The 19,888-nt window shown below is 33.5% G+C and overlaps 1 long non-coding RNA gene across 1 annotated transcript in view; it reads left to right on the top strand.

The window, feature by feature from the left end:
• The first annotated feature begins 6,710 nt into the window (after positions 1–6,710).
• LOC103098306 (uncharacterized) overlaps positions 6,711–19,888 on the top strand; it is a 163,406-nt gene continuing 150,228 nt past the window's right edge. The window contains exon 1 of the long non-coding RNA XR_464363.3: positions 6,711–7,968. This is a non-coding gene — a long non-coding RNA (uncharacterized LOC103098306). The remainder of the gene's footprint in view (positions 7,969–19,888) is intronic.

The raw sequence follows: 19,888 nt of genomic DNA, 5'->3' as shown, positions 1-19,888 counted from the left end.
CACAGACTGTGCGCCTCAGCCTTTGGACTCCAAAGCCACATGAGGGTACATCAATAGATGATAATGCACAAAGACAATTGTCATGCTCGGCTTCCAAGAGACTACCACTACTTTTATCTAAGGAACTAGAATAATTGTCAGAGAAAACTCCAAAAAGAAAGTTCATTTCTTCTATTTGTGACAACATATGCATATGTAAAAAGGGTTACATCATTAAAATATTCTTATAAGTGATTTTAAGTCATTAGTGCTGTTCACATGAATAGCATGTCTCCTCTGAACCAGATCATGTGACTACCTGGGTTCTGCAATTTGAAGAGTTGTGTCAATGTTTAAATTTAAATACTCAGCAGCAGCCACAATAACAAAAAAACACAAACACATAAAATAACCAGGAAAAATAAATGCAGGATTGCCAAATGAATAGTACAGAATATCTTCTGTCCTTCCTTTGAAAAAATACACCATCATTTCTTATTTTAATGTCACCATGATGATGCTTGGAATGCATAAACCTCATTCATCTTGAATCATTATTAATATGTATTTCATAGACAATAATTCCAATTAAAATTATAATATTCACATTGACACATTGTTTGACCTATGATTATGTTTAAATATATACTTGTTGCTTAAAACCTAATGTGTCTCCTTTACACCTATATTTTTCCCAACCAGAAATTACAGTAGTTGAAGTAAAATCTGCATTGAATTTCTTTGAACAAACAACCCAGTCCCTTACTTTCCATCTTAGAATTGTGTATTGATTCCAAGGAAGAAAAGTTTTAAGAGTGAGGCAATGAGAGTTAAATGACTTGCCCAGAGTCACACAGTAGGAAGTATCTAAGGCCATGCATTGAATGTCTATTTTGAATACTCATCATATAAAGCATTTTTGCTTTAGACATAATTAATATTAGCCTTTATCAGTCATGCATACTCTTCAGAATTGTGAGTAAAGTATGGAACTTTTACTTATGAGCTCATGTATGTTATTCTCAAGAACACAAAGTTTATGATCATTTTGTATGCTGCTTCTTACATCTGTATTTTAATGTGCTAAATAAAGATTATCTATGGGATAGAGAAAATATTTTCTAGTTATTGAGCAATGTAACTCTAAATGAGTTACATTAAGGATATATTTGATCCCTTGAAACTCTTCATCAGGAAACCAGGAAGGCATGTTACAACATATTACAACAACCATTCCATTCATTTATTATTATTTCAAAGGATCACTTTGCTAGTCTGGAGGTCTGGCCAACCAGCTTCGAATCCTTAAAAGAAACAATAGGATTAGGGTGTGAGAGTGAACCCAAGTGGGTGGAAATTGACCTCTTGCACCAGGGTTCCTGGGATATTCGGTGTTCAGTTGGAGAAGATGCCCACTAGAAAGGTCAGTGGGGTTTGTCTACATATGTATTTCTGCAGTGCCAACCATTAGTTAAGTGCTCAGAGATAATGCATGCTGCAATTATCCAACACAAAGATTCTGATTAATAAGGCCTCTGCAAAATCTATTATTTAAATAAAGCATTGTCTTCTGAGTCCAATCCTGGTTTGATATTATAAAAACCTAAAAAGAGAAGGCATGAATAGATCAACATAAAGATAACTTTCCCTAAATGTTTACTCCTTCCAATTCATTAGTGTGGCAAAGCACTCTATAGACTAGTTATAAAAAGGATGAATATTGTAGGAAAACACACAAGCGCACACACACACAAACACACATATATATATATATTCAAATCAATTAATAACCTTTGTTTTGATGAGTAAAGTAATATAAATCATTTTCAAAACTAGATATTCTCAAGAATCTTAACTGAATGAGGACTTTAAGTGACATTTTTGGATGCTCTTATGTTCTCTGAAGCATTATTTTGCTAAATTATTTAACATAGATTACTATAATGATGTTCAGCATCACTACTTCATTTGAAGGTCTGTTAATTTCTTTTAAGACTTCATTTTGAAATGTTTATCATGCATCTATTTAATTTGTTTTGGATTCATGGCATTCAATTTATCCTTAGATTATTTTCACTAAAAATCTATTTAAATATGCCTATTATACTTTTACATTTTCAGGTATATTTTTTTTTGTCTCTCTCTACACAGCAGTCTGGTCAATCCATATGTGTATGTGCAGAACAATTAATAGTATATTTATTTCAATAGTAATTTGTCTCTTAGGTCTGTCATGAAGGATGGCTGCTCTACAGACAAGGAGGTTATTTCTTTCCTTATGTTGTGCAGTGAATTAGTAGATTCAAATGTCATGGTAATTGTATTACTTTAAGTAATCTTTAGAAATTTTTCATAAGAAAGGAAGAATGAAGGAAAGAAAAGAAAGGATGAAAGAAAAAAGACAGAAAAAAGAAGGAAGCAAGAAAGGAAAGAAGGAAGCAAAAAGGGAAGGAGGATGGAGGCAAGAATAAAAGAAAAAAACACAATAACTTAATATTGAAAAAATTAAGTAATATAAGTTTTGGAGCACTCATATTGATGAAAACATGTGACTGAGGTTCATGGCTTGTGACTCATTTTTTACCACAATTTCTGGCACATTGTAGCTGTTTCAGAAATGTTCATTAAGTTGAATTGAATTGATTTCATATTACTCAGTGGCCTAAATGCTACATAGTGGCAGCTTTAATTTGCTAGCCAGGACAGTGCATTTTGCACACAGTGGGTGTTCAACACATATGTTCCTTGATAAAGGTAATTGATGATGAATACACTGTCCTTTCAGTGTATTTAAAAACATAAGATTCAGAAGCAGAAATGGCACTCCTTTAATGGGTAAAATGCTTTAAAAATTCCTTTAACTCAAAACTCAAGATTCAAGCAAATACTTAAAATCAGCTTAATTTTTTTATAATCCCAACTCTCATTTTGGAAAAAAAAAAAAACCTTCAGTAATAAATTCGATGTCAGACTTAAAACGTGTATTTCATTGACATAGAAAGTAGTAATGCCACACTGAATAAAAGCTCTTCTAGCTTTTCATTATCCATACTTCAGAGAATATGGTAAAAATTTCATCTAATTGGCTTGCAAATAAATAAAGGTTAGGATAATATAGTATAGTATAGAGTACGTACTAGACATACATTATGCATGTATGTAACCTTTGTGCAAAATTGTTACTTGTGTCTTTTATCAGCTCTTAGTGTGCGCTCAAAGTTTCTCTTTGATTATGACCTTTTGTATCATTTTTTTCAATTTTCTGTTTAGCAGCTGCTTTAAACATATTTCAAATGCAGCTATTTAATATAACCCATTACAATTTGCTAAACTCATCATAATCTATTTTTCTAAGAGGGTCACCTTTAGCACATGAGCAGATGAAGATATTTTATTAGCACCAATTTTTAATAGGGATGTCTTATTTGGAATCAGAATTAGAAAGACTGCAGTCTTACATTTTTATAGAAGAAATCTATAAACAGTTAAGTAATAAAAATGAAATACAAAAATGGGTTACTGTAGGATATAAATATAACCCATTTTCCCTAAAGTCTTCTATCTTGAACAGTATTTTTTCATCTCTGACAACTGACACTGAAAGATTTCTAGTCTGTCCTGAGACACTATATAGCTTATAACTATTGTGAACATTATATCTGTTTCTGCTGAAAGAAGCACTTAAAATAATTCCTACATCATTTAAATTTACTTTATAGTGGGACCATTTGGGGTGGGAGGAACAGGGAACTGCAGGTCAGGCAAAGCAGTTCTGTATTCCATTATTTCCATGTTTCTAATATTTTGTTGATTTTTCTTTGTCCTGTTTAGTAGTTGTTTAGAGCCCTGACTTAATTATATATACATATATATATATATATGTATATATAATACATGCCTAAGAATACTTGATTGAGCCTCAGAAACAACTTGGATTAAAGGAATTGCCACTTCTTTAGCAGTTCCTCTCCTCTACTCCCTCCAAAAAATGTATTTTCAAAATGTTTATTCCATTTCAGACTCATTTGCTTTCAGTCAAAAATATGAGCATGACACACTCATCAACTGTAATTCTGAACAAATTGTGTTTTATTTTTAATCTGTTAGAAGGCTTATTCTGGTTTGTCTGACATAAGGGTGATAGGTTTCTATCTCTTAGACTAATTAATACCTTTAATCTTTTTTAATGGTTAAATAGTCTCTCTTTGGTTTCCAGGCAGACTAGAGATAAAAGCACATAAGGCTGGAGGTTAATCCCCCATACTTTATTTCTTAATTTCTGCCACAGGGATTCCCTTTCCATCATTGCTATTTACTCAGAAGCAGTGTTAAGATGCTTTGAGAGAGAGACAACAGAAAGTTGGATTAGGACTATCATTCAAGATTAGTCAGACATTAAACTTTTAAGGATTTAATAAACAATAACTGCTAGTCTAACACAGCTCCCATTGCTTAAAAGTGTGTCTATTTTTGATTATCTTGTATATAATAAGTAAAAACAATGCTTTAGAAATGTTGTTGGGAATAGATGGCACTCTGCCTAGAATTATTCTGACAAAAGGCAGTCATTTTGGAAACGTGGTAACAGAAAACAACTCGATCCTACTAATGCAAGAAGTAGATAGTAGGTTACCATCAACATCCTACCCAACATTAACTGGTTGAAGAGTATTGGATTTTCCTTTCTTGTACAAGGACTATTGTATGTCCATTTCTGGGGCTGACAGCAAACTGATTGTTAAGTTAAATGTGTGATAAACGAAGCTAGAGAAATTCGATGGTGCTTCATAGAAATAGTTCAACAAATAGAATGGGCTTTGCAATAAATGCTTTCTTCGATATTGCAGAGATTATAAATGTTCATGAAGTCAGACTTGGAAAATATCGTCCTGATTCTTTTGCCTCAGTAGTCTGCCATATATTTGAGACTGATGTGGTTCTTTAAGCTTGTAAGAAATTTAAGGAAGATTTGTATTGATAAAAATAGATTTTTTTCAGTTTCCTCCATTTTGAATTTAATGTTTTTAAGTGAACTGTAGATGTGAGAGAAGATTCTCCATAATTTTAGGGACATTGATGTAAACCTTGTGAAGTAGATTTTTTTCAAAACTTAAGAGTCTCTGCTCAGACAAAGGTTTCATGCATCTTTAAGAAATGCAATTTGAGCAAGCTAGTTTTAACTTTAATGGATCTCGCATCCATAAACTACATCCTAATAATCTCTCTCCTGAAGCAGTGATATCTTTAAAGGGTAAATGTTGCTAATAGAATGCAAGATTTTATCAGGGTAAGCATTTTTTAAAAGAAAAATTTTGAGTGTTTTAGTATAGAAAATAAGAAAAAAATTAACCTAAAAACCCCTATGGGACATAAAGTCTAGAATTAGATGTAGAAATTAAAGTGTTAGAAAAGAGCTAATTTCTTGGGAAAATGTCAATCCAAATTATTTATAAGTTGAATTAATTACTTAGAATTAATCATTTGTATTAACTAGTTTGTTTTAGGGTATTTATTGAAGTAGATTTTATATACTGTGCTTGATATAAAGATAAGATTGTAGTCCACTGTTCTGTTTTCCTTAATAGGACAATACTCTCATTCTGCATATAAAGATGTGTCATGTGAAAATAGGACAGGCAAAAAGAAAATTAGTTTTCTTCCCCAAAGACAATTCTCATACATTTGGAAGAAAGACTAAGAACAAATAATTTAACAGTCTGGTGGGTAAATCTGAATATTACTTGCTTTGTTTCTTCTCAAGCCTAACTTTCACAGTAGCAAAAAAACTAATGATTTAGTTATCAATGAACTGATATAAATTTATATCCTTATTTGTTGAGGTGGGAAAACTGAACTGAAGATCAGAAAGGAGCTTTTCAATCTGCTGTTAGAAGTTGGTCCAATCAAATACCATTGTGGTTTCTAGAATTCTAAAAGAAAGGGACAGTTTTTCCTTTGTACAGTGACATGTTCAATGGGTGCTAATGGGTAATAACATCAAATACATATTATGACAGCATTTGTTTCTTAGGCTTTGACAGATTAGGCTCTTTTACAACCCATACCATAATATTTTTAAAAAGACTATGTAGAAACTGGATTTCCAACCTGTGACTGACAGCCTACTTATTCCAAGCAATACGCAGTACACACAATTCCAGTGCAGCAAATTAATTTGTATAGCTCCTTGAAGTTGATTGTTGAAGGATTTGACCTGTATTACATCAGGACTAGCCTATTCCATAACACTTCATGCAGAAAATGTAAGCCTAGACATATTGTTATGAATTGACTAGTACTTTTATTTTTTTAAATACATTTTTATTAATACCTTTTGTATTTTATCACCACCATTTCTGGGGGAAATATCTCTTATCAGATTAAACCCTTTTATTCTACCAAAGATAAATAATGAAGCACAAATGCCTAATACAATAACCACATTTAACTGTGGTCTTCAATATTCTACACTATCACAATGAACTTTTCCGCCAGTGGGAGGGAGTTCTATTTCATTATCTCTTCTTCAAGACCTTCACTGATTCTTCATTTGCTAAGTGTATAGCCATCTTTCTTTTCACTTATCCTATTGTAGTCATAATGTATACAATTATTTCAGTTCTATTCATTTTATTCTGCATCAGTTCAGACAGATTTTCCCACATTTTTCTGAATTCCTCTAATTTTTTTCATTTCTTATTTTTACAGAAATATTCCAACACATTGATACATTCATGTATTTTCAATTATTTCCCAATCAACGAATTTGCACTTCATTTCTGGCCCTTACTATTACAAGGGGTGCTACCCTGAATGTTTTTATATATAACAGAATTTTGCCTTTGCCAGCCTTAGTGATTTATTCCTAGTAGTGGGACTCCTGAATAAAAAGGCATGCAGAGTTTAGTCACTTTTCTTGCATATTTTCAAATTGACAACTGGAATAGTTGGACAATTTCATAGTTCCATTAATAGTATATTAATGTGCCTATCATGAATGAATGATGGAGGAGAAAGGGAAAGGAATAAGTATTTAAGTAGCATGCATTATGTGCCAGGCATTATACCTAATGTTTTTATAATAATTTTCTTACTTATTTCTCATAAGAATCCTTTGTGGCAGGTGCTACTATTATCCTCATTTTACAGGCGAATAAGTTGAGTTGAAGAGAAGTTGTCACTTGCCCAAGGGTCAGAGGCTGAACTTTTATTCAGGTATTCCTGACTCTAGGTCCAGCTCTCTAATTCATTTGAAACCAGCTGCCTTAAACTAAAACTCATTTTATTAAGTTTTTTAATAAGAGGTATAGAGTTAATCACTGAGACACAAATTCAAAAAGACAGTCTATACCCTTCAACGAGATTACATTCTAAGAGGAGTAAATAGGTATGATGATGTGATGGCTGAGCAGCAGTGATTTGATCAGGGAAGATTCAGAAATAAATTATAGAAGATTTGACTGAGAGTTGTCTTGTCCAGGAAGGGTTGTGCTTATTTGACTGTAATCCTCAGAGGTAGAAGAAGAAACTAAGATTGGTGAGGAAAAAATACATACAATTCCAGAGAACAGAAAGACAGCCATGAAGGACCCAGGACAGTAACTGGAGTGCAGATTAAAATGGAGAGTAGAGAATCACAACACAGAGAGTCTGATTGTCCCCAGTATTTTTTTGTCTTTTCTAGTTTGTAAAGTCTGAATGGAAGCCCTAAAATTGTTTTCACATGCTTCTTTTTTAACAACAGCAGCCATTTATATGACACTTTAAAATTCCCCTTGGCCTTTATTGACCTCTCACTTGGTCCTCACATGTGAGGTAAATTCTAAAGACCTTATTATCTTCATTTCACAGAGGAAGAAACTGAATATCTGGACACAAAGGTAGAAGGTGTAAGAAGAAGGATATGCACCTAAGGCTTCCTGAATCCAAGGCCATCATACAAGGACATATGCAAAACTGCTTTTCATTTAGGAAAACAAAAATATCTATGTACATTGAGTTATAATTTCATAACCATTGTGATTTCATAACTAGTTAACAAGAGGCAAAAATCCATATGGAGAAAAGATGTTTGTAAGCATGATACACCTGGTTAAAAAAATGAAGACAGAATCTAAGGCCCTATCTTTGTAGCTCTGGATTCAAAACCAAGACAATAGAAATTCTCTGTCTGTCTGTCTCTCTCTGTCTCTCTCTCTGTGTCTGTGTCTGTCTGTGTCTGTCTCTGTCTCTCTCTCTCTCTCTCTGTCTGTCTGTCTCTCTCTTTCTTTTCTGTCTCCCACCCTTTCTGTCTCTGTCCTCTATCTCTGTCTCTGTGAGCCTTTTTTCTATTCCCATCCTCTCTGTCTCTCTCTTTCCACATAAAAGTCACATCCCTTCAAACTTTTATTACTATCTTTATACAGATAGATAGATAGATAAATAGATAGATGATAGATAGATAGATAGATAGATAGATAGATAGATAGATAGATATGACTATTTTTACTTCAGACAATTAAAATAAATCTTCCCCCATCCAAAGAAAAAGATGGACATGGCAAATTGGAAGTAAAAATAACTATTAAGAGGTTTGGCTTGAATTAATCTGATGCCATTTTCTTTCCTTTTCTTGAGCTTTCTCCTCCTATGTATTTGAAATTTCTATTTGCTCAGTCCCTCCTTCTTCTTAATCTCAGACTTTAATAGCACAAGCATAGTTCATTATTCTGTATGCTGTAATGGAGAAAAAAAAAACTGACTATCTAGAACTACAATTTAGCAATTTCCCCATTTGTCAATTACTCTGAAAAAACAACAATTTACAACTGTGGTATTGATTTACTTTAGACATAGTCCCACAAATGAAATCTTGTGATTTGGAAACATATTTTGCAATACTTCAAGGACGTGCTTTCTCCACAATTCTTCCTCTCTCTACCTTCCTGAATTTTCCTCCTTTTTAAATCTACCTCTTCTAATTTTTCTTCTAATTTTTCTAGAAACTGAAAAAGTTTCTATTGAAATTATGAGATGGGCTGCTATATATCTTTACCTGAAAACTGAAAAAAAATATTATTGGGTAATAAGAGATCACTTTCCTGTGTTGACCAGAAAGGGGACATCACAGAACCAAGAGTCCTACATCTCCTTCCACCATTTGCTTTATAACCTCTGTACTTCTCCTGATATTACCTTGGCTGTTCTAATAACCTTGGCCCACCTTCCCCCCTTTGTGCATCCACCCCAATTGAAACTGTGAACCTTAAAAATTCCCAGACCCTACTTCATAAGATTGGATTAAGACTATTCCCCATTTGGGCAGTGAACTCTACTTAGATCAGGAATGTGAGAACTCTACTTCACCTACTTAAGTCTGCCCTAGGGGAAGATAAAGTTGTAAACTCTTTTCTGAACAATAAAAAGTACTTAAACCCATAATTATAATAAGGCAAAAAGTTCTTAAGATAAGTACCTATAAAGGTCAAGCAACTTGTGAATTTACAAGCAACAAAGAGCTGAGAAACTTACTCAGAGCTTTCCTGGTGTGAATTACTCAAAAATTTACACCTTCTTAGGTGTGAACTAAGAATGGTCTGTCCTTTGAAAATCGTCTACTGTGATGGTAGATGGAAGAACTTAGGGGAGGTGACATAGGAGAAAATTCCCTATATAAGGAGATGACAGGCTCTTAAAAAAGAAAAAAACAGTCTCTAAGGAGGCTGTTGGGAGAGAGCTCTGGAAGCAGGCTCTTTGGACAGTCTCTGGCTGGAACTCCCTCTGAGGCAAGACTCTGTCTCTCTCAGGTCTCCCTCAGGACAGTCAGCTGGGAAAGGCTGTCTTGAAGGGTCTCTCTTGGTACTCTCTCAGGGACATTCGGATTCACATTCACATTCAGATTCAGGATTGAGCTGGTGAAGTCAGTTGAGAAGGATGGCTGGCTGAACTGGTGTCTATATTCTTGCTTGGACAGATCTTGTGGTGAGTGATTAAGGACTGACTGATCTCTCTCTTAAGACTCAGGTCTAGGCCATGTTGGCTTAAGGCCTTTCATACTTATTCCTTTCTTACTCTTTCTCTCTTTCTTTAATTCCTCATTGTATTATTAATTAAATTCTCTATAAAACCCAGTTGACTTGGGTATATTTTAATAATTGGGAATATTTCCCTGGTGACCACCATATATTTGATTTGAAACAAGACACTGTAGTGAAAACATATTTTCTGCGGTCAAAATTTACTCACCCACTCTTTTATCTACAACAATTTATGTCTTCCACTATTTTAATCACTACAGTTTATGGCCTCCAACCATTTTAATTATTACAAAACCCCTAAGAAAGTCAATGGTTTGCTCTTACTGAGGAGATGGGGTAAAGATTTAGAAAAGTCAAGAGCTCTTGATCTTTTTTGACATGATTATGGATAGAAAGACACGGAGATAGGCATACTGCCAGTAGTGTTCTATGGCTGGCATATGACTCACACTACAAAAGGGACCTTATATATTTAAGGTATAAGTTTTTAGGACTTGAGTATGTAGCCAATTGTGACATATATATCATATTTATATGCATATGTATGTATGTGTGCATTATGTGTATAAAAACAATATTTAGCTAGGCATAAAGGTCTCTTTGAAATTATCTGAAGTTTCTAAAGTTACATATTTAGTTCCAAAAGGTCTTAAATAAAACTGGAAGTAAATGAAGCATAGCATTACTGCCAAATATTTGGATTCCATTAAGGGTTTTCCTTGATGTAGATGCACACTCCACAGATACAGATCTTAATTACTCTATACCTCTAGCAGACAATATTTATAGGTTTCTATAACTGAAAAATATCATCTGATGGCTGAGTGACAAACCTCTAAATTTATCTAGCCTAGTCCTTGTAGCAGCTGTATCTCTGGACTAGTATTCAAAGCCTTTCAAACTTGTTAGGACCCACATACTCTGACACTTCATTGTTGTAGCCTTTGAGAACCCCAGATCACTTCTAAGACATAATATGACCCCTGCATATAGATATAAGGAGAAAACATTAACTTACCTTTGACAAAACAGGAATGCTATTTAACTCTATGTAATACACAGGACCTGCCATATTTCTAATAAGTAGAGAAAATGAATAGAAACAACAAAAAAGTATCAAGCATCTTATAGCTACCTATATACAGGGCACTATAAAGGATACAAACACATATTGCTCCTACTCTCAAAAATTTATAATCTTGTAAGAGCAGCTGAGCACAGGAAAAGTTAATTCATAAAACATGACATATATATATATATATATACATATATATCAGTTGACTGATGTCATATAATATCTGCTATGTAGGATGGGACATTTTTTTTCTTCTCTAAAAATCAGAGAATCTGTCCCTGAAATTTAATTTTTCTAGAGTATTGAGGATTGAACCACTGACATGGCTTAAGGAATAAAGATTTTATTTACCCTTCAGAATTCAATGACTTTCAGATTTGGTAGATGTACCACTGCTGCGTGAATCACCACATCTATAACTCCATAATGACAAAAATTATTTCTCTATGGAGATAAAGAAGACTCTTACTACTACCTAATCACTATTATATCCTTGCTGATTAAAGGTCTCATTTTATAGCTAAGCAAAACACATAAAATACTCAACACAAACATATATAGCATATATACATATATTATCTCTATAAATACATGTATATTTATATGTATGTATTTTATATGTACCCTTGCAAATATATAGAGATGTACACAGACATATATGTTTGCCTTTATATGGAATGCAATCTAGGTATAATTAGGTAGAGAGTGATATTTGAAATTAATCTTAAAGGGAACATCATTCTAGGGAGCAGAGGTCAGGAAGTTGGAAGATGGAATGTCCTATATAAGGAACAATGTTTCAGCATCACAAAAATGTTTACGTTAGTTGTGGAATGGATAAGAATCCAGGACTTTTTTGCTGTTTTGGAACTTGAGCTTGAGTGGTCAAGACTAGAATGATGAGCTGGCAGTAAGTCATATGTAGATGGAAGTTGAAGCAACTGAGAATAAAGTCTACTAGGGAGAGGGGGGAGAAAGAGAGCAGAAGCAGAAGATTAAGGACTGTGCTGAAGGGAGGTGAGGAACAGGGCCAATAAAGCATCCAGATAAGCATTTAAAGAGTCTGGAGTAAGAGTAGGATAATATGTTAAAGATTCTAAGGGAAGAGATATTTAAAAAAATAAGATTCAACAGAGTCAGATATGTCAGAAAAGCCAAAGAAAATCAGAGTTTAAACAAGACGACTTGATTTTTTCTTAAGAAGTTCGAGATATCACTGCTGTTTTTTTAGGTTCAGTTCTGTCTGACTCTTTTTTACCCTATTTGGGGGTTTCTTGGCAAATATATTGGAGTAACGCCATTTTCTGCTCTAAAAATATTACTAGTGACCTTCATGAATGAAATTTCAATATGGAGATGTGACAGAAAGCTGATTGTAAAAAATTAAGAAGGGGTGGGTGCTGAGGAAATCAAGAAACCCAATATACAGAATTTGCTAAAAAAATTAATTGGGGGACAAAAGGCTTGTAACCTGAGGTGGCATCAGGGCCAAGTGAAAGTTCTTCTCCCACCCTCTCCCACAGGATTAGAAAAACCTATATGTATGTGAAGGTAAAGAAAAAGTAGTATGGTTAGAGTAATTAAAAATGTTAAAGAAATGAAGTGGTATTTTAAGGAGAAACGTTCTGAAAGTAGCATGAAGAAATTGGTTAGGAAAGCAGAGTTGGAGAATCTTTGAAAAGACAGAGGGTAGTGCTGGATATATATGAAGACAAAGGTTTAAAATGGCTTCTAGGAAGAGTCTGATAATTAACAAGAGCAAAAATAAAAAAATCAAAGCAGAAGGAATGACTTAGAAACAAGGTGACCTTCACTTAAAACTTCCTCTTGACTGTTTGCTCAACTACATATAACTTAAACGTTTGTAATAAGGCTGCCAGCTGTAAGTGCCCTTATAGGCAGAAAATCATTCATTGTCACTGGTAACAGCAATATTCCTCTGTGGAGGATGAAAACTATTGTCCAAATAAGTTTAAATTAAAAATCAAGCATGTTGCTGAACTTGAAGACAAGGAAGACTAGAAAAAATATCAACAAGAAAAATGATATTGTCAGAAATCATGAAAAACTCATCATGGAACAAAAAGGAAAAAAAAGCAATGCTGACCCTTCTTATTTTAAAAACGCAATTCATAATAGTTTGATTGACCTTATGGATGGGATTTGGGAAAATAACTTTTTTTTTAAGTCTTTGTTACCTTCAATTTCCCTTCAAGTCTACCTTGTTTGCTCTTAGGTGCTAATAATAATAATAGCATTATTAGTGGTATATCTTATATACTCTGTTTTAAGTTTGTATGTTTGATACCACCAAAACTTTGTCCTTTGTTTTGATCTTCTTGGGATCTATTTCTATTGGTGGTCTTTCTAAATCAAATAATTCAACATCCCAAGTGTCCATATGTACTATTTGTGCCTAACGTGTGGTACAACCTTCTATGCTCATATTAATGTGATCATAGACAGACACACTGTACACTGACCTTGACATAGTAATATCATTTTGCCCTCTTCAAGTATGAAGGACAACAACCAACTAAATATATAGAGTTTGGTGACTTTTTCTAGTTTAGTTCCTGAATCTTTTCCAGAATAATTGGACCATGTAATTCAAATACTAGTTATGGCAGAACAGAGACCAAGAAATGTATTGGGAGGTAGAGCAAAATCAAATCAGTTTAGAATTTAATTAATATTTTGTCAGGATTACCCATGTAGAAATATCCTGGAGAGCATCCTGAAGAGGACAATTAGAATGAACAAGGGGTTTCAGTTCATGTCATATGGGGTTCAGCTCAGGACCGTGAATTTAAAAGATTTAAAGAATGGACAGAGGAAAGACATGTCTTCAGGTACTTTAAAGGTAGTTATGTGAAAGTATTAGATTGTCTGGAGAAGAATTTCTTAATTAGAAGATAAGAATTGTTGAAACATGGAATGGGCTGCCTTATAAGGTAATGAATTTCCTTTCATTGGAGGTCCTTAAATAGACACCAAAAGATCATTTCTCCTTGTGCTGCAGTGAATCTTTTTTCCATTCATGTAGTATATTTGGTATGCATGTGTCACAGACCCTTTGGCAATCTAGTGAAACCTGTGGACACCTTCTCTGAATAATGTTTTAAAAATAGTATGCATTGGATCAAAAAAGAAACAAGTTATATTGAAATATAAATATCAATTTTTATGTAAAAATACATCCAGGGACTTTATGTTAAGAATCCCTAGAGAGAGTTGTAAAGCCTACCCATCTCTCTAAGATTCTGTGATTCAAAAAGGGGCTAGTTTATTTTATAGCTGGATTTGAAATCAGGGAGATTGATTCCCACCTCTGACACTTAACGTTTGAACCTTATTTTCCATGCATTTTCAAAAAAAAGGAGAAAATGCCTCTATTATATATACCCTTATGTTGGTTTTTGAGACTTAATGGAGATAATATATTCAAAGTGATTTGCAAACTTCAAAGTACAATATAAATGTCAGTAATTGTATTTCCTCATTTGGGCTTCATAATAAGCTCATATGGTAGACAGAAAAGGTATGACTAGACAAACTTTAAAATGAAGAATTTTAAATAAAGTGTATGCATGTTAAGTTACATGGATGTCCAAAATATTATTTTCTTTGTACTTCCGTAGACCCGTATTTTCATCAGTGTGGGCAATCCCGTCAACTGTTGAAAAATCCCAAGCCTTCAAAAGTTAAAAGTTTCACTAATCTCTCTAGTTAAAAAATCTCATCAACTGGTTGTCAGACATCTGGTGATAGGGAAAAAAGTGTTTTATGGGGGAAACAAATTATATTCGGTTTCCATTACCTCAATTCTTAGAGTTGCAGAAGTTTCTAGCTCATCTCACTGGTCCAAACTCCACCTATCTCACTGTCTTTTATCAATGGTTATAGTACCAATGTTTTTCTGAAGACCAGTATCTAAATCCTCTGTAATTTAATAAAGTATCGCTAATGCTTCATTCATTGATGTTTTATTCGATTGTTCAGTAGAATCAGACTCTTCATGATTCCATTGACCACAGCACAGCAGGCTCTTCTCTCTTCGACTATACCCAAAGTCTATTCATACTCATATTCATTGCTTTCACAACACTAACCATCCATCATCTCACCCTCTGTCATCCCCTTTTCCTTTTACTGTTAATCTTCCCTAGAATAAGGATCTTTTCTAATAAGTCCTATCTTTATTGTGTGGCCACAATTTTTAAGCTTCAGCCTCAGTATTTCAGCTTTCAATATAGAGTCTGAATTAATTTCTTCATGTGTTGACCAATTTTATTTCTTTTCTGTCTAAGGGAGTCATAAAAATCTTCTCCAGTACCATAAGTCAAGAGCACTGATTCTGAAGCACTCAGCTTTCCATAAGGTCCAACTCTAATACTCATACATTACTATTCGAAAAACTATGGCTTTTACTATTCAGGCCTTTGTGGACAAGGTGATGTCTCTGCTTTCTAGCATGCTGTCCAGATTTACCATAGCTTTCTTTCCAAGAAATGTCTTCTAATTTTACAGCTGCAGTCACTATCTACAGTGATCTTTGAGCCCAAGAAAATAAAATCTAACACTGCTCCATTTATTTTCATTCTACTTGCCAGGAAGTGATAGGACCAGTGGTCAAGAACTTTGTTTGTTTGTTTGTTTGTTTTTTTATATTAAGCTAATTTTCTTTTAGAGGTACCACTTTATCTTCTTTTCTTTTCTTCTATTTTTATGCCTTGCTCAAATAAGAAAATTTTTTCTCTCCTTACAATTCTTTGCAATTCTGCATTCAGTTGGGTTTATCTTTACCTTCATCCTTTCTATTTCACTTTTCTTCCTTCTTCAGCTATTTATAAAGCCTCACCAGACAGCCATTTTGCTTTATTGCTCTTCTTTTACTTTCGATCTTTAGATATACTATCTACCAGATCAAATCCCTTAAATGTATTCAACACTTCCATTTCCATATTCACAAGGAATTTTTTTTAAGTCATACTTATATGGTCTGATGGTTTTCCCTACTTTCTTCAACTTAAGTCTGGATTTTAAAATAAGAAACTCATGATCTGAACCACAGTCAGGTCCAGGAGTTGTTTTAACTTTGAGAGCTTCTCCATTTTTGACTATAAAGTATATAATCATTCTGATTTCAATATTGACCATTAGGTGATGTCAATGTAATACCTTTTAAGTTACTGAAAAAAAGTGTTTGCTAAAGTTATCTTTACAAAACTCTATTAGATATGCCCTGCTTAATTTTGTACTCCAAAGCCAAACTTTTATGTTATTCCAATTATATTTTGATTCTTACTTTGGCATTCCAATCCCTTATCGTGAATGTGACATCTTTTTTGGTGTTATTTTCAGATGACATTATATATCTTTATAGAAGTGATAAACTTTGATCTCTTTGACATTAGTGGTTGGAACATAGATTTATATTACTGTGATGTTGAACAGTTTGCCTTGGATTCAAACAGAGATCATTCTGTCATATTTGACATATTTGAGTATTACATTTCTCACCCCTTTGTTGGATTTGAAGTCTACTTCATTTCTTCTTAAATATTCTTGCCAACAGTAGTATAAGTAATGATTATCTGATTTAAATTTACCATTCTTGGTCATTTAAGTTTACCAATAACCTTAAGGCCCCATAAATTCTGAATTATTTTCAGTTTCTTCTAGGGTTATTCTATTAGTATAATCCTCAATTAATACAACTAACAAAAAAGAACTACTCCAAAGCCTTTATGAGTCAACACACAACTAGCCACCCTCTAGACATTAAATCATCAATATGAGTTGGAGTTACTACAATTCAATTCCACAAGTCTCATGGAAAGCACCAGTTTTGCACAAGAAAGAGCCTTTCAGGACTCATAAAATCTGGATTCAGGTTCAGACACTAACTAACTGGTTGACTGGATGACTGCCATAATTCATTTTGTATTTCTTTTCCTCAGTTTCCTGATCTTTAAAATAAGGAAATTGTATTAGATGGCCTCTAAGGTTCCTTAGAGATCTTAATAATCTAAAAATACATGAAATTGAATTTGGGTAGTAATCACATTTGACAATTCTTGGTAAGCTCTCATGCCCTTTGGAAGATAGCACACTTCTCGGTTGTTCATATTAGGTCAATGTGTTTCTTACCCTGAGTTTTAACTGTTTGTTGCATCTTCTTCCCTTTTTTGACTATCTACTTTCCAATATCTAGTCAATGCTTTGAGTATCACTTTCTGCCTCCATGTTATCTTTTTATCCTTTAATTTACTCATTGAGTATTTCATCTTTAAAGTATTGCATAATATGACTCACTTAACAAACTACAGAGCACAAAAGTAGCCATTCCTTTTATCTCCCCCAGAAGGGAAACTTATTTACATCATTTAGAGATAGAGATATATAAATTATAAATATAATAATTGTTAATTATATTCTTAAAAATGGAACAGATCAATTTCAGCAGACCACTGGAATAACTTCTCTGATCTTCATTATCTTATGAGAAATGGAATTCTGAGTTCTTTGTGACTCATTCTTTTAATTCCTACCACTCTCTGCTATCCTGCTCTGCCTATATAATGGACCTAATCACTATGGATTTCTTGAAGAAAAAAATTTATAAGGTGCGTTTTGTGTTTCCCTATTCATCTTTGCTATCCTGTCTATGTGCAAAAGAGTACCCTTTAGGACTCTTCCATTAATGTCTTTATGTAACTACAATTAGCAGCTATATGTGAGTTGGCCTTACTGTACAATTCCGTATATGCTTGGCCCTTTTCTCCTTTTTCTAGTTGTCCTTCTTCTGAAGTTCAAACACTGGTTGGTTGTTGTGTTTTGTATTTTTAACCCAACACAGTCTTAGGACCTTTCATTTTCTAAAGTCAATTCAAGCAATCAAGCATTTATGTGCTTGATATGCATTAGGCATTGTGCTTAAGTGTTGGAGACACAAAGAAAGTCTAATATAGTCCCTGCCTTCAAGATTTTCACAATCAAATACGTTAAATAGCATGCAAATCACTATCTATATACAAACAAGATATTTAAAGGATCAATTTTAGATAATCAGTGTAAGGAAGACACTAGCATTAATGAAGATAAAGAAAGACTTCTTCCAAAAGAAGGGATTTCAGCTCAGACTTGAAGCATTGAAGTCATAATGTGTAGTTGAGGAGGCAAAATATTTCAGACATGAAGGACACTATTCATGAGAATCAGAAGATGGAAAGTTTTGTGCCAGAAACATCAAGAAGGTCAGAGCAAAATAATATAATATGAAGGAGGACATAATGTGTAAGAAGACTGGAAAGATGCTTCCCATTAGCTCCTTATGAGCTAATGAAGAAAGTTTTTGAACACCAAATAGATTATATATTCTATCCTATTGGTTAATAGGCTGTCATTGGAGTGATTTTTTTCTTTCTTAACATTAATTTGTGTGGAATAGCATATGATAAATGATATGCTAGCCTTTTAATGAAGGAATCATAATGTCTTTTTAAGGAAATAAACATTGTTTTGTTTTTTGAAATATTTTAGACTAAATTAGTAATCTTTTAAATTCACATAGCAATGTGCTTGATTCATGGGCAAAGTCTTTGATATTTATTTGTAAATTACAATACCAAATTTTATTTTAGTACTCTAGGGGAATATGGATCTCCATATTTCTGAAGGTATTCATTTAAGTTACAGAGTAGACTCCTGTCCAGGCAAGAGTTCAACCAGATGATCACTGAGGATGCTTTCTAATTCTAAGCCTATATTATACAGGAAAGCTATGGAGTAAGATAAAATTATAAATAGCCACCAAGGAGTTTTTAGTTTCTAATAAATTGGTGAGTGAAAGATACATAAAACTAATTAAAGGAATCTAAGGAAATTTGGGAGGAAGTATTCTTGACATTGTGGATAAGAAGGACCATGTCTTCCCTTGAAACATCATAGATATGGCCCAATATGGCAGGTTTTAATCTTCTTAATATTCAGATTTTTGCCCAGTCCTATTAGGCACTTCCATTCCATTCCATTTTATTCCATTTTGGTGGAATAGTAAACAGAATGCTAAGGTAATGGGAATAAGAAAGACCCAAGTTCAAATGCAACCTTAGACAAATACCGTGTGATCATAGACAAGTTCCAATATCACTATGCCTTAGTTTCTATATTCATAAAATGGTGATGTTGGACCTAATGGCCACTGAGGTCATTTTCAGCTCTAAATCTATGGTCCTAAAATCTTTTTTTGCAAACTGTTATTTGAATTGACTTCCTATTTTCCATAGCAACAATTACATTCCCTGTAATCTGTTTGTATTAATCTAAGAGAAGTAGGATGATGGAATGTATACACAACTGGCTCTGAAGCTAGGAATATCTGAAGTCCTGTCCCTGACAGACACTTGCTTTGTCCTTCAAGGCACTTTAATCTCAGCTGATCTAGTCAACTTTCTGAGATGGTACTTATTAAGTGCAGAAAAGGTGCCAACCTGCATTGGTAGAAAGAGCTTCCTCAACTGGAAATACATCATAGATTTGAAATCATAGCTCCAGTTCCTATTTACTACTTAACTCAGGAATCTCCTGCCAATATTGACTCCACAATACAACAACCTCATCTTCTCCTGTTACATAAATCATGTTATTCTTCTGTGAATAACAACAGCAATAATAGTAGCTAGCATTTTATAGTGCTTTAAAGTATTCAAAATGCTTTATAAATATTATTTTGGCCTCACATACCTTGGGAAGTCATGTACTTTTATTATCTCAATTTTATTGTTAATAAAATTGAGGCAAACAGAAGTGACTT

Source organism: Monodelphis domestica, chromosome 3, assembly GCF_027887165.1.
Source record: "Monodelphis domestica isolate mMonDom1 chromosome 3, mMonDom1.pri, whole genome shotgun sequence".
Classification (NCBI taxonomy): Eukaryota; Metazoa; Chordata; class Mammalia; order Didelphimorphia; family Didelphidae; genus Monodelphis; species Monodelphis domestica.
This window is presented reverse-complemented; position numbering and strand designations above follow the sequence as displayed.